The 13902-nt window shown below is 39.9% G+C and overlaps 1 protein-coding gene and 1 long non-coding RNA gene across 3 annotated transcripts in view; one reads left to right on the plus strand and one right to left on the minus strand.

Moving 5' to 3' along the window:
- Nucleotides 1–13902, plus strand: part of EGFR (epidermal growth factor receptor) — a 147216-nt gene that overhangs the window by 2293 nt on the left and 131021 nt on the right. The gene's annotated exons all lie outside the window — the stretch shown is intronic.
- LOC310745605 lies at nt 3440–12556 on the minus strand. The gene is made up of 2 exons (XR_014540219.1): nt 12406–12556; nt 3440–11881 (listed from the first exon to the last, which is right to left on the minus strand). It is a non-coding gene; the product is annotated as an uncharacterized lncRNA (long non-coding RNA).

Below are 13902 nucleotides of genomic sequence, written 5' to 3' on the forward strand. Positions count from 1 at the left end.
TCACTTTTGTGAAGTTTTTAGAGCAAGGAGCCAGCTTTATTTCCAGGCAAATTTACTTATTTTGGAAATCTGTCAAAAGGGGGGAAATGAAGATTTTCTTCTTTCTTTCCCCTTTTACTGCCTCTTTCCCGAGGGAAAAACCAGCAGCTAAAAAAATCTGATACATGAGCTGAGCAAAAGTAGTTTAAGCATTTCATGACGCTGGACAATAAAACTAACTTTGAAAAGGAGAAACGCCTCTCAGAGGAGCTTATTGCACAATCTTAACATCAAGAAGTTTTTCTCTCTGCTCCAAACAGCAAGTTCATACCTGTTGGTGATGATGTAATTGGGGCAGGGCTGCCTTTTTCTTTTCAGTAAACTCCCATCTACCTTTGTGTAGTTGTGGCTAGTCTGAGTTGGGTCCTTGTAGAATAAAACTGCAAAAAATGTATACTAAAACAAAGCATTTAGCATTATGTACATATTTGATATAATGCTATTAACTGCAGACATGTTCTGCTATGGTCTATGGACTAACACATATTTTAATTAAAAAAAAACTGGTGGCAGGAATAACTTTCTTGGGTCACCAGTGTAACTGCAGCTTCAGTTTTTAATGTTATGGTGGGGACGCATATTGTGTTTGTTTCACCCTCAGTGTTGGATACTGTCAAGGACAAGAGCGGATGTATCTGTTTTGACTTCATCTTGTTCCCATAGTTTGTTTGAAGATTTATAAAGCAATAGTTAGAAGTATTTCACATTGTATTTTTCCAGAGTATCATAAGGGGAAAAGACAAATCCCGCCCTTAGGAGCTTACAATCTAAATGTCAACAGTGAAGGAATCTGGTGCAGTTACATCTTCAGTTCTGGGGGATTAAGTGATAAACTGGCTTAATAGTGTTATGTTGCTATCATGGTTCCAAATACATTCCACTGAGCATGGTGCCTGCTTTCTATTGGCAAATGCTAATAAGGGGCATGATCTAATATTCATTTGCTGTAGATAACAATAAGTCTGCTTCTATAAGTTAATTGGCTCCCAGTACATTTCCGGGCACAATTCAAAGTGTTGGTATAAACTCCTAAACGGCTTTGGCCCTGAATACCTCAGCCACCGTCATTCAGCCCAGACTCTGTGTGACGCGGCAGCTAAAAAAGCCAATGCAATTCTGGGCTGCATCAATAGGAGTATAGCATCTAGATCAAGGGAAGTAATAGTGCCACTGTATTCTGCTCTGGTCAGACCTCACCTGGAGTACTGTGTCCAGTTCTGGGCACCACAGTTCAAGAAGGACACTGACAAACTGGAACGTGTCCAGAGGAGGGCAACCAAAATGGTCAAAGGCCTGGAAACGATGCCTTATGAGGAACGGCTAAGGGAGCTGGGCATGTTTAGCCTGGAGAAGAGGAGGTTAAGGGGTGATATGATAGCCATGTTCAAATATATAAAAGGATGTCACATAGAGGAGGGAGAAAGGTTGTTTTCTGCTGCTCCAGAGAAGCGGACACGGAGCAATGGATCCAAACTACAAGAAAGAAGATTCCACCTAAACATTAGGAAGAACTTCCTGACAGTAAGAGCTGTTCGACAGTGGAATTTGCTGCCAAGGAGTGTGGTGGAGTCTCCTTCTTTGGAGGTCTTTAAGCAGAGGCAACCATATGTCAGGAGTGCTCTGATGGTGTTTCCTGCTTGGCAGGGGGTTGGACTCGATGGCCCTTGTGGTCTCTTCCAACTCTATGATTCTATGATTCTATGACCAGCTCTGAGGGCCTCTGCCAGCTCCCTCACTGCGATAAAGGACATTACAGGGAACCAGGCGGAGGGCCTTCTTGGTAGTGGTGCCCACCCTCTGGAACACCCTTCCATCAGATGTCAAGGAGTTAAGTAACTATACAACCTTTAGAAGACACCTGAAGGCAGCCCTGTATAGGGAGGTTTTTAATGTTTGATGTTTTATTATGTTTCTGTATATGCTGGAAGCTGCCCAGAGTGGCTGGGGTACAACAACAACAACAACAACAACAACAATTATTATTATTATTATTATTATTATTATTATTATTATTATTATTATTTTCTGCTATAAGAGTTGGAAGCATCAGTTCTACGAGGAAAGGCTGTAAGTGCTTGTGTCTTTTAGATTAGAAAACATAATGGAGTTTAATAAGAGTATCAAAGATGCGTGGCTTCCAGTGGCGTATGGAGCCCTGGTGACACCCAGGGCAGGTGGCCACCAGCATGTGGACATTGTTCTATAGGGTGGGGCATGTGGGGCGGGGCGCACTGCCGGAGCTGAGGGGGACATGGCATGCATGTGTGCTGGCAGCAAAAGCAGTTCGGGGCTGAGCCACTTGTCCCTGCTGAAGGGCGGCTGAGGGAGAGGTGACTGGCGGACGCCAGCCCTGCCCTTTCTTTTCAGGGTGGCTGAGGGGGAGGTAGCAGGCATGGGGCTGGAGGGTGCTGCCCTTTGGGGTCCAGTGTGCCGTCCCCAAGGTAGGTGCTGCCCGCTGTACCCTGCCCCTTCCACCACCCCATTCCTCCACTGCTGGTGGTTTCCACTATATAGAGCACATCACCAAAACCTATCAAAATACCATAAAACCAGGAGTCTTTGGTCTGATCCAGTGAATTATTTATGAATGGCAAATTTTCTTATATGCTGGGGAAAGGCACATTAACTGACAATGTCCCATATAGCAAGAATGCATGCTATACTGGATTCTGTTATCTCTCCCGTTATTCAGGTGTTTGTTTGTATTGTCCTGTTTGAAGTCACTGGTTCCCAGTATCAATATTTTAAAGAACACTAGGTCAAACTCTAGTAAAAGTCAGAAGTAAATGTCCGTCTTTTTAATATAATTATATATATATATTTATTAAGTTTTTACATAGTACATCTTTTAAAAATCATATGTTACCATTCTTATTTTTCTCTGACTTCCCATATCAGTTGATAAGACGTTATATCTCCACTCTCTGAACTGCCCATTTGTTTCTAATATCACACAAACTGTAAAATATAAACCTAAAAATAACATATTCTTCTTCTGTTGCTCAAGATATAAATCCATCTCATACTGAAAAAGAATTAAAGTATTTTCTTAAGTAATGTGAAAAGGGTTTCCATTCTTCTACAAACACCTCATCATTAGAGTCTCTTAGCCTAGTGGTTAGTTTTGCCATTTTGGCATAACTTGTTAATCCAATTCTTCTCTTGTGGGTATTGCCGTTTCTTTTCCACTTCTGCACATATATAATCCTTGCTGCAATTGTTGCATACATAAACAGTTTTATCATTATTTTTGGTATCTCTGGCCCGAGCAAACCTAGCAAAAAAGCTTCTGGTTTTCCCCCTATTGTTGTTTTAAACATCTTACTTAATTTATCATTTCGCAGTAGGCTTTTGCTTTCTTACAAAGCCACTATATATGAATAAAAGCACAATCAGCTTGTTTACATTTCTAACATTGTTTATTAGCATTCTTACACATTTTAGCCATTTTCAGGGGTGTTATATACAATCTATATATCATTTTCATATAATTTTCTTTCAGCCCACTACAGGCAGTAAAATTTAGATCAGTTTTCCACAACTTTTCACACTTAACCATTTCCATATTATGCCCTGGGCCAAGAGCCCAGTGAATCATTGTTGATTTTACCAACTCTTCTTGTTTCCCATTCAGGCAACACTTTGTACATCTTGTAGATCAATTTCTCGTTGCCACTCAGTAATTCCTTTTCAAAGTCCGACCCTCCACCTCCAAAACCTTTTAATGAGTCTTTTTAAAAATATTCATACGTTTGACGATATTGAATCCAATATGATATCCATTCTTTTGTCTCTTCTTGACTTTTCATTTTACATTCCACCACCTTAAATTGTAATAAATCTCTATATGTGCCCCATTTCTCCCTCATATTATTTTTTCCCCAAGAGCTAGCTTCAATTGGGGACAGTAACAGGTTTTCCCCCTTTTCTAATAGGTCTTTATATTTATCCATACCACATACAGACGACTTCTTATTGGGTGGTTCAGAAAATATTTATTTACCTTCACCTTTTCATACCATAAGTAAGCATGTCAGCTAAAACTGTTACCAAAGCCTTATAATAGTCTAACATTTTTCCATAATAAACAGTCTTTTAACTAAGCCAAACAGGTTGCTTCATAGTATAGTTTTAAGTCTGACAGGGCAAAAACCACTCTTGCCTTCATATCCATTAATATTTTAAATTTTATCCTAGGTTTCCCCCCCTGCCAGATAAATTTGGAAATTTCTATTTTCCATTGTTTGAAGCAGCCCATATTGCTAAGAATTGGTAGTGTCTGCAATAAGAATGAGAGCTTTGGCTCTATATATATTTAATATAAAACACCATTTTAAACACATTAAACAGTAAAATTCAGATTCATTTATAAGAAAATACAAAACACAATTGTACAGAAAAGAGAAAGGGAAAAAAGAATAGAGAAAGAACAACTAAAAAGACCCTTTATCACATTTATAATGTGCATATCTCATCATTTATCCACACATAGAAAGGCAGATTCTGTCAGCTTTCACCTCTTTTCCTGGTCTCCCACCCTGAGAGATTCTTCCTGCCCTGCTTTTCTCCTGCAAGAGCCTCTCTTGAACCCTGGCACCCGGAGCTGCCTTCAGGCGGACAATTATTCCTGGCTGCAAATATTCCAGTGCCAGAAACACAGCCTTGCTGCTACTGTGGCTCCCATCCCAGAGAACCACGTGCGCTCTGGTGGCTGCTGTTGCACTTCAGTCCTGGTCTTCAGGGAGCTGGCTGCAACTGGGCGCTGCTGCCCCGTCTCTGGAGAGAACTTGTCGATCTGGTACACCAACCCTTCAAGGTTGCACGCCACTCTGGATGAGGAGCAAAATGTTCATTTTAACAGCTGAGATCTGTTCCCAGTAGGGCTAGATTCATTCTATTCCAGCTTTCCATATCTCATTTTAGACCATCCCATAATTATTTTGAAACAGCTTCATATTATTATTATTTGTAATCCAAATTCCCAGATATTTGTTTAACTTTAAAAAAATACTTTGATAAGTGTTGTTTCTTGTAGTATTTTACTTGTTTGTTCAACTATTTTTTGGTCAATATTTTAGTTTTAATTTTGTTCATATAGACCCTGCCAAATCCCCAATTTTTAAAATCATCTCCAGTATTGTTATCACACTTTTGGTTGCATCTTCTAAAAAACCCAAAACCACATAATCCACAAATGCCCTCAACTTATAACTTTGAAAGCCTAGTTGTATTCCTTGTATGGCAGAATTTTTTCTTATCTCAATACATAAAATTTCTACAATCAAAATAAACAGTAATGGCGAAAGGGGAAACTTTGCCTTGTACCTTTCATAACTTGTAACTTTCATAACCTTTCATAACTGCACATTTCTCTGTAGGTATTCCATTTACTATTAAATTTGCAAATTAGCAGTAATGACTCTTAGCAGCCCAGTGATTTTGAACTTTGTTAAATAGTTCATGTAATTATAACATATCAAGCATGTGCAATCAAATTTCACTCCTGATATCAAACGCTTATGAAAATTATTGCAGTATGTTGGGAAAACTGCCGTTCAAATCATGCAGTTCTGTTTTCCTCAGACCTTGGTGTTCTATATAATTTCTTTTTAAATGGATGCAACTGCCTACAATCCTTTAATCTACCTGTATAATAGCCAGTTAGTACTCTTATGGTATAACCTTCTAGTGTCTTAAAATATATCCATATATGCATACTGATGTATATCACATATACAGTATTTAGTTCTTTCTCATAAGCAGCTTCCTAAGAGTAAACTAATTTAAAATAGCTTTCCTTCTCAACATCATTGGCTATGCAGTGTTTCTTCCTAGCAATAGTGCTTTATCACATTCCAGAGGGAGTCAAGGAAAGTTTGTGATTACAAATTTGCACTGGGGACATATGTTAAGAGTAATTGCCTTGCAGGATTTCTGTTGATTCCAATAGGAATTTTATGATGAAGCATCTCTCACTTGTATTATGAAACGCTTGCCCTTCTTGTTACTTTATACACTGCTTTGAATGCTTGAAATGAGAGTGGCTTATAAATGCTATATATAAAAGTTTTTTTCAACAGTATGGGTGATGTTAAGTAAAGCTTGGGTTTCAAAACTTTCATTGCCTTTTAAGACTTATTTCTCAGGCATGAGAAGGAGAAGCGGCACTGGAATGAGAAGCATTGCACAGGATTTTATGATTTTCTTCAGTTCTCTTTACTGTTCCATTCAAGTGTTACAATCAAAATGAGCCTCCCAGTGGTTTTCAACCAGTGTGCCGCGGTATCCTGGGATGCCTTGAAGGATGGTCAGGGGTGCCACGGGCAACCCTCTTTCCTTTCCTCCCTCCTCTGATGCCCTCTTGCGTCTCTGCCTCCCAAAGGCTTCCACAGCTGTTTGTTGCAGCAGCTCCGCAGGCGAATGGTGCCTCTGGGGGTGCTGGTTGCCAGGAGCTGAGGTGGCCTCGGAGTAAGCAAGCAAGCAGGTGAGGGTGCCCAGCCAGTCCACCAGCCCTTGCTATTGGGAATGGACAGACGAGTGGGAGCCTGGGCAGGCAGGCAGGCGCTGCTCTGGCCTTTCTTGTGCTTGCTGTGTGCAAGGCCTGCCTGGGAGCTGAGGGCCCACTGCTGCCACTGCTGCCTCCCAAGGTAAGGAACTGGCCATTCTCCATTGGGCCAACAAGGCTGCAGATATCCTCTTCCCAGGCCCCTGTGGGGAAGCGTGAGGAGGCACCTCTCTTTGGAGCAAGGGGGGAGGGCAGCTCAGAGACCAGGGGCAGCAGCAGCGGCTGCCTGGAGGACTCCCAAGTAGAGGGGAGAGGAGAGGAGGCTGAGGCAACACTCCACAATCTGGCAGTCTGAGAATTGGCAGCCACAATTGCCTGGTGCAGAACTGTTGCACGACACAAAAATTGTGCTGAGATGTATTGTGCAGATGGGCATCAGAGGCAAACTGCTGATGTCTCTTCCAGAGCCCTTTAGCCACTAGCTACATTGGTACAATTAAGTGCTTTTTATATTTGGTAGGAAGCCATAACCTCATAAACCGAGATTACTACAAGCAGGCAACATGGTAGAGAAGGCTTTGTACCGTTTACGAAGCTGAGAAGGTTGTTATGTTACATTGGCATAAGTACTTTGTCGTAGCTCCTCTCTATAGATCTTGGGGTGCCAATTATTTATATGTATAGTTGAGCTCTAAAGAGAGGACATAGAGGAATCCTGAATAATCCAGGTATTTACTACTCTCATTAGAGTGTTTAGAGCTTTAGAAACAACAGAAAACAGGATCCCTGCCTGCCCTGGAGACTTTGCCATATGAGAGAACTTATTTGGTTCAGGGAGAGTCCTTTAAGGAGCATTGTGTTGCATATACCTGGGATGTCCTGAAATCTGTACCAGTCTAGTCAAGAGTACATCACTCTTATTCAAATTAATCTGCTTCAAAATTTACATTTGTTCTCCTTTTGGTCAAACTGGCTTGAATCTCGTACAGAGTTTTTCGATGGTCAGTTAAGAAAGTATTTTAAATAAAGTTGCATTTATTACATTACTTGTAATATATTTTTTCAAGACCTAGTAATTTTAACAAGACATTTTAAAGCTATCTAGTCAAGTCTAATTCCAGGGTAATATAGGCTAATAAAGGCTTGGACATTCAGGTTCAGCTAATGAGGTTTAAAGCAGGAAATATGGAGGAATTCTGCATTGAAGTAGAGGATTCTCTAGGGTTCATTAAAATGCTTCAAAATGTGCATGTGTTTTTGGCCAAAGTATAGGGCTCCATATTTACATGTCAGCAGCACTTGGAGGAGATGGTTGCATAAAAGCCTCTGTGGGCTCTCTTGTTAATGTGCTCTGCTCAGAGCCTGTGGTAGAACTGCTTGTATGGAATTTTCTCGTGCCATAACACAGATATTAAAGGAACGAGGTAGCAATGCATCTTGGTAGCAGCATTGTGTTGATGAATGATTTACCTTCATAACACCTTAAGCAACATCTTTCATTCTTATCTCTTGAGTGTGGTAACACAAAGTGGCTCAAATCAGATGTATGGTTTGTGATTGTGAGAATGAGCTGCACCAGGCTTTGGACTTCCATCCACTGCCTCTGAGGACAGAGTTAAGCAAATTTAAACCCATATGTGCTTTTAATGTCTCCTAATCCTGTGCTGGCCTTCATATACCATGTCCCAATGTATGTATTATAAGTGTTAGATACTCATTCTCCACCCCACCCCCTAAGTAAATGCAAATGTAAAAAGTGTACTAAAAGAAAAGGGTGGAGGCAGAGTAATGGTAAAGGACTTGTTCTAGCAGTTTGGCCAGATATTTCAACATTGCCTTCAGGAAAGAAATAAGGGATTGCCCAAGTTAGTAACTAGTTTCTTGCAGTCAAGCCGAGGCATATTCCAGTTCATTTTAAATGAAATAATGACTAGTGATAAAGAACATCTAGAAATTTAATGTGACAAACTGCACAACATTTTCTGTTCTGTGACCTTCGTGTGCTTAGGTGTGTCTTTTTGACTGAAACATTGTCTGGCATTTTGAACTTGGATAATGCCAGACAAAGATTGCATTTCAGATAATATTAAGAATAGTAGGAAAACAGGGTTGCATACTGGGTTCGAGTCAAGGCTGGCCCAAGACTTTTGGCACCTAAGGCAAACTGCAAGATGGCGCCTTCCTCCCCACAAGGGAAGACGGGGTGAGTGAAGATCTACATCAGGCACAAGGCCATAAAAATAAGGATCTACATCGGGATCTGCTGTCCCTGTGAATCCTGCTGCCTAAGGCATTTGCCCCACCTTGCCTCATGGGCGGGCTGGCCCTGGTTTGAGTAACAATTCAGAAATGGAAAGGGGCTTCATAAACTTAATCCAGCAATTTAGAAATCCTGAAGCCATTGTGAGTGCAGTGCCCCCACACACCACAAATTCCACCTTTGCTCATAACAGCTCTGCGTCAGCGCTCTCATCTGCATTTTCCTTTGTCTCACTCTTGGAAAGAAGGAAAACAGCAACTGAGAATATAAGTCAAGGGTTGGTACTAAAACTGTTTCTCAGGACTCTGGGAAATATTTTTTATTCTTCTTCATTGACTAGAAAAGAAATCTATAGTTCCCAGAGTTAAGCCAAAGACTGTTTTTAACTAGTTCTTCACATTGTAACAAAGAAAACTGAGGACAGTTAAATTCTACACTGCCTATTCAGGGAGTTGTGTTGTTTAGTTTCCTCAGTCTCGTCTGCAAGGAAGAACAGCAAAAGTACAATTCCCAGAATTTTTGAGCACAATATAAGATTTATTATGAAATCTTTGTTGCAGTGAGGTGAAAGCCTAGGCACTGAAGCCCACACACAGTATTAGTTGTCTTTGTGAACAAGTGTGTAAATCATGGTGTTAATTGGTTCCAAATTATGTGTTGGTTCACACATGCATGTTCACTTGATTTATCTGCTCCATGTGTGACTTGAATCCATTTGAGTCTGAGCTGATAATTGTATTTTTAAAATGCTGTAGTTCACACAGGGACATAAAATACAAAGTTATCCATCTCTATGTTGTTGCATAAGCAAATAGACCACCATAGATTTACACCTTCACTTTATATTATTACCAAGCGATGAATGTGCATGGGACAAAGCCTTATTCCACACTCACCAGATCAGTAGCCAGAATTGTTTGATGTAGCGAATCCCACCGCTAAGCACCAATTACTAAAGTAGCGGATTCACCCAGCTAACTGCCCCCAATTAAATATATCGGACCCACCTCATGGTATGCCAATTAAACGAATGTCTACAATATCCTACAGGCTAGTGGTGGGTCTTGTGTGAGGGAAAACTTGGCAGGAGCTGGACAAACAAGAAAAGTTTTATTTACAAAAAGAATTGTGAAACAAAGTTGAGTCAGGGGATGTGTTCTTTCAGGTAGAAGTTAAACTAAATACAAGGATGTCACAGGCTTAAACACAGTAGTATATGCACAACGTTTCTTAAAATTCAGTTACTCAGTAATCAGTTGTTACACTTCAGGTTTCTAGAATAGGTGATAAAATGCTTAACTCAAGTTTCTGTAACTTCTCTCTTGTTTCTTGCCCTAGTTATGACGGGTGTTAAATACTTTTGACACAGCACCACTTCCTTCACAGCTTAATGAGTGAGGGGCACTTTTGATCATTTACCCTCTCTCTTACTTAGCAGTCCCACTCCTGAGGTATTCTCATCAGTATAACAGACCCAGGGGGTCTCCTTTGCCTAGAAGAACTCTCCCCTCCGGGCTAGGATGAGGCCCAGGGGGTCCCACAGCTTCTCCCTCAGACTCCAGGCAACTCCTGTCTGTCTACCTTCCTCAGACCCTCAACTCCCTCTTCCTATCCAAGCTGCAAGGCTCTTTCCTCTTGTTATAGAGAGAGTCTCCTCAGTGCGGATGTTCTACTCAAATCAGAACCAGTTCTCCCTATCTCCCAGTAATCCATAATCCCTATCTCCCAACTAGTAATCCCTGTCTTCCAATCAAATCAAGCCCTATCCCTCAACCTGAAGCCTATCTCTCAACTCAAATCAGGCCCTATCTAACGCTCTCCCTCAGAAACTGCTCTTTTTATTCTCTTGGTAGCCAATCAGAGAGAGGCTCCAGTCCTCTGGTGGAATTTCGGAAGGACTGCTTCACCGGACTCTGGTCTGGCTCTGCTGTCTGTCACATTAAACAATTGATGATGTGTCATAGTAGTACAGTGGTACCTCGGGTTACATACGCTTCAGGTTACAGACTCCGCTAACCCAGAAATTGTACTCCGGTGGCGCGGCGGCAGCAGGAGGCCCCATTAGCTAAAGTGGTGCTTCAGGTTAAGAACAGTTTCAGGTTAAGAACGGACCTCCGGAACGAATTAAGTACTTAACCCGAGGTACCACTGTAGTATATATTCTTCACACTAACTAATATTGTTATGAATGATTTGTACTGTACTTTGAAGAAACTTGATGCACTCCATCCATAACCTCACCTCTTCCATTTCCTGTTTCTATTGCTACCTGTCAATTTCCAATTTTAAATGAGCAGAAGGAGCAAAACATGGCCTTACTTTCCCAATTGCCATAGTCTCTTGCTTCACTAAAACACTGCTGGCTTGCTTGAGGCATCAGAAATCGCCTCATGAACTCTTTCCATGCCTTCTAATACTTCTGGAATGGGTTGCACTTGCATTACTCTTGCGTTCTATGTGTAGCACATCATAATCTGAATTATCACAGGTTGTGGTCTTCTGTTATGTGAGTTTATCTGTTTGGAACCTATGCTTATAGAGAAAAATGTTGCAATGCAGAGTGTTGCTCTAATTGACATTTGAGCTCCTCCCTGAGATTCTCTGAATTGCTCTGTATAATAAATAAAAATCTGGTGTCTTTCAAAACCAGCTTTGTGAGAAGGGGACTTTTTGCAATAAATGGACATGCAGCTAAGACATTTTGAACACATGCTCTGTGTTTAAAAGCTATTGATTTAAAACTAGAGGGATTGAGAGAGATTTTGTGACCGAGAATGTACACAGGGCCAAAACAGACAAGACACAGGAGATCTGCAATTAGTTCTCCTAATACTTATGTTTTTCACCTTTACAAAATTGTTATTTTACTTTACCATATCTTAACCTATTACAGTATTTGTAAAAATGGATTCCAAATATCATTGAATTTGTCCATGGCAAGTCTGCGTTTATATGCAAATTGTTCATGTTGCGAGTTTGTAGAAGTCTTTGATCCAATTATAGAAGGGATTTTTATTTTTATTTTTCCAATTCATAAGTATCAGTCTTTTTGCTGTGGTAAGGCCATGGAGAAACTACTCAGATTGTCCTTTTGTAAGGTTCCATGTGCGGGGTATATAAAAGCTTTATATGCTTTATATGCTTTTCATTCATATATCCAAGTAATCAAAATTTACTTGGTATTTATTTACAAGTATTTATATCAAAGAATTGTTTAGTCGCAGTCTTCATTTGTTTTATAAATTGGTCATCGTTAAGTAGTGAGATAATAATAATAATAATAATAATAATAATAATAATAATAATAATAGTTTATTTATACCCTGCCCATCTGGCTGAGTTTCCCCAGCCACTCTAGGCGGCTTCCAATACAGCATTAAATGTTAAAAACTTCCCTAAACAGGGCTGCCTTCAGGTGTCTTTTAAAGATAAGATAGCTTATTTCCTTCACATCTGATGGGAGGGCGTTCCACAGGGCGGGTGCCACTACCGAGAAGGCCCTCTGGTTCCCTGTAACCTCACTTCTTGCAGTGAGGGAACTGCCAGAAGGCCCTCGGCACTGGACCTCAGTGTCCAGGCTGAACGATGGATGTTAAAATACCAATTTCTTGGTATTTTAGCTGTGTTATAATACTTCTAATCCAAACTAATTGCACTGTGATTAGATACGCAACATACATCAATATCACTTTCTTGAATTTGATGGTACAAGGATGCTGTTATTAAGAAAAAATCCAACCTAAAACAATTTTGTAAAGGTGAAAAACTCTGTGTTTAAAAGCTATTGATTTAAAACTAGAGGGATTGAGAGAGCGTCTGTAACCCGAGGTACCACTGTATTTTCAAAACTGGTTAAGTTGGATAATCTGTTCTTTGTTTTTGTTATGTAACACTAATGTGGTAGGGGATTTTTCTCTGTCTCTTCATATTGTTTTTCTGTTTTTTTGTCTTCATTTTTTATTCTCCCCCCCCCCCACTTCAACATTAATAATAAGGAATTGCTTGGTTATGGCTATTATTATGTAAACAAAGCCAATTTATACAGAGACATGTGTAATATATTTGAGGTGTATGAATGGCAGTACGTGTGTGTGTGTGTGTGTGTGTGTGTGTGTATGTATGCATATACAATAAACCTTGTAACAATGAATTTTGGATTTATGACCAAGATAACGGGCCAAAAGGAAATTAATAATACAATATGAAGTTTGTTGGTTTTATTGTAAAACGGCTGAGAGATTCCAAAAAACAGCAAGTAATTCGGAAATACTTAAAATCTTTGAAAACTGGTATCGCTTATTTACAAGATACACATTTGTTGGAACAAGACAAAAATGTGTTAATGAAGGATTGGGTAGGAAAGGAATATACTACAAATTATACTTCTAATGCTAGAGGTCTCACTATCTTAATACGAAAAGGATTGAAGGTAGATATACAACAAGTTATTATGGAGAAAGTGGACACTATTTAATTTTATGTGTGAAAATTGCCGAAATGGTAATAATGTTAATTAATATATATTGACCAAATGTAGATTCCCCAGATATGTTTTATGTTTTAGTCATCTGAGTCAAAGTACGTATGATAAACGTATAATAGGAGAAACAAAAAAAAAAAAATTTCTTTCCAGTAGCACCTTAAAGACCAACTAAGTTAGTTCTTGGTATGAGCTTTCGTGTGCATGCACACTTCGTCAGATACACGGCTACCTATCTGTACTTATAATAGGAGGTAATTCCAATGAAATAATTGATCCTAACCTTGATAGAAACACGTCTTCATGAAAGAAAGATTCATTAGTTAGAGAAAAAGTACTCAGAAAGTACATGCAAGAGTTGAATCGGGTTGACCCATGGTGCTTAAGGCACCCAACCAAAAGGAAGTTTACATACACTTCAGGTTACAGACTCCGCTGACCCAGAAATATTACCTCGGGTTAAGAACTTTGCTTCAGGATGAGAACAGAAATTGCGTGGCGGCAGCAGGAGGCCCCATTAGCTAAAGCGGTGCTTCAGGTTAAGAACAGTTTCAGGTTAAGAGCAGACCTCCAGAATGAATTAAGTTCTTAATCCGAGGTACCACTGTATAAGAAAAA

Source organism: Podarcis filfolensis, assembly GCF_964270895.1.
Source record: "Podarcis filfolensis genome assembly, chromosome: 12".
Taxonomy (NCBI): domain Eukaryota; kingdom Metazoa; phylum Chordata; class Lepidosauria; order Squamata; family Lacertidae; genus Podarcis; species Podarcis filfolensis.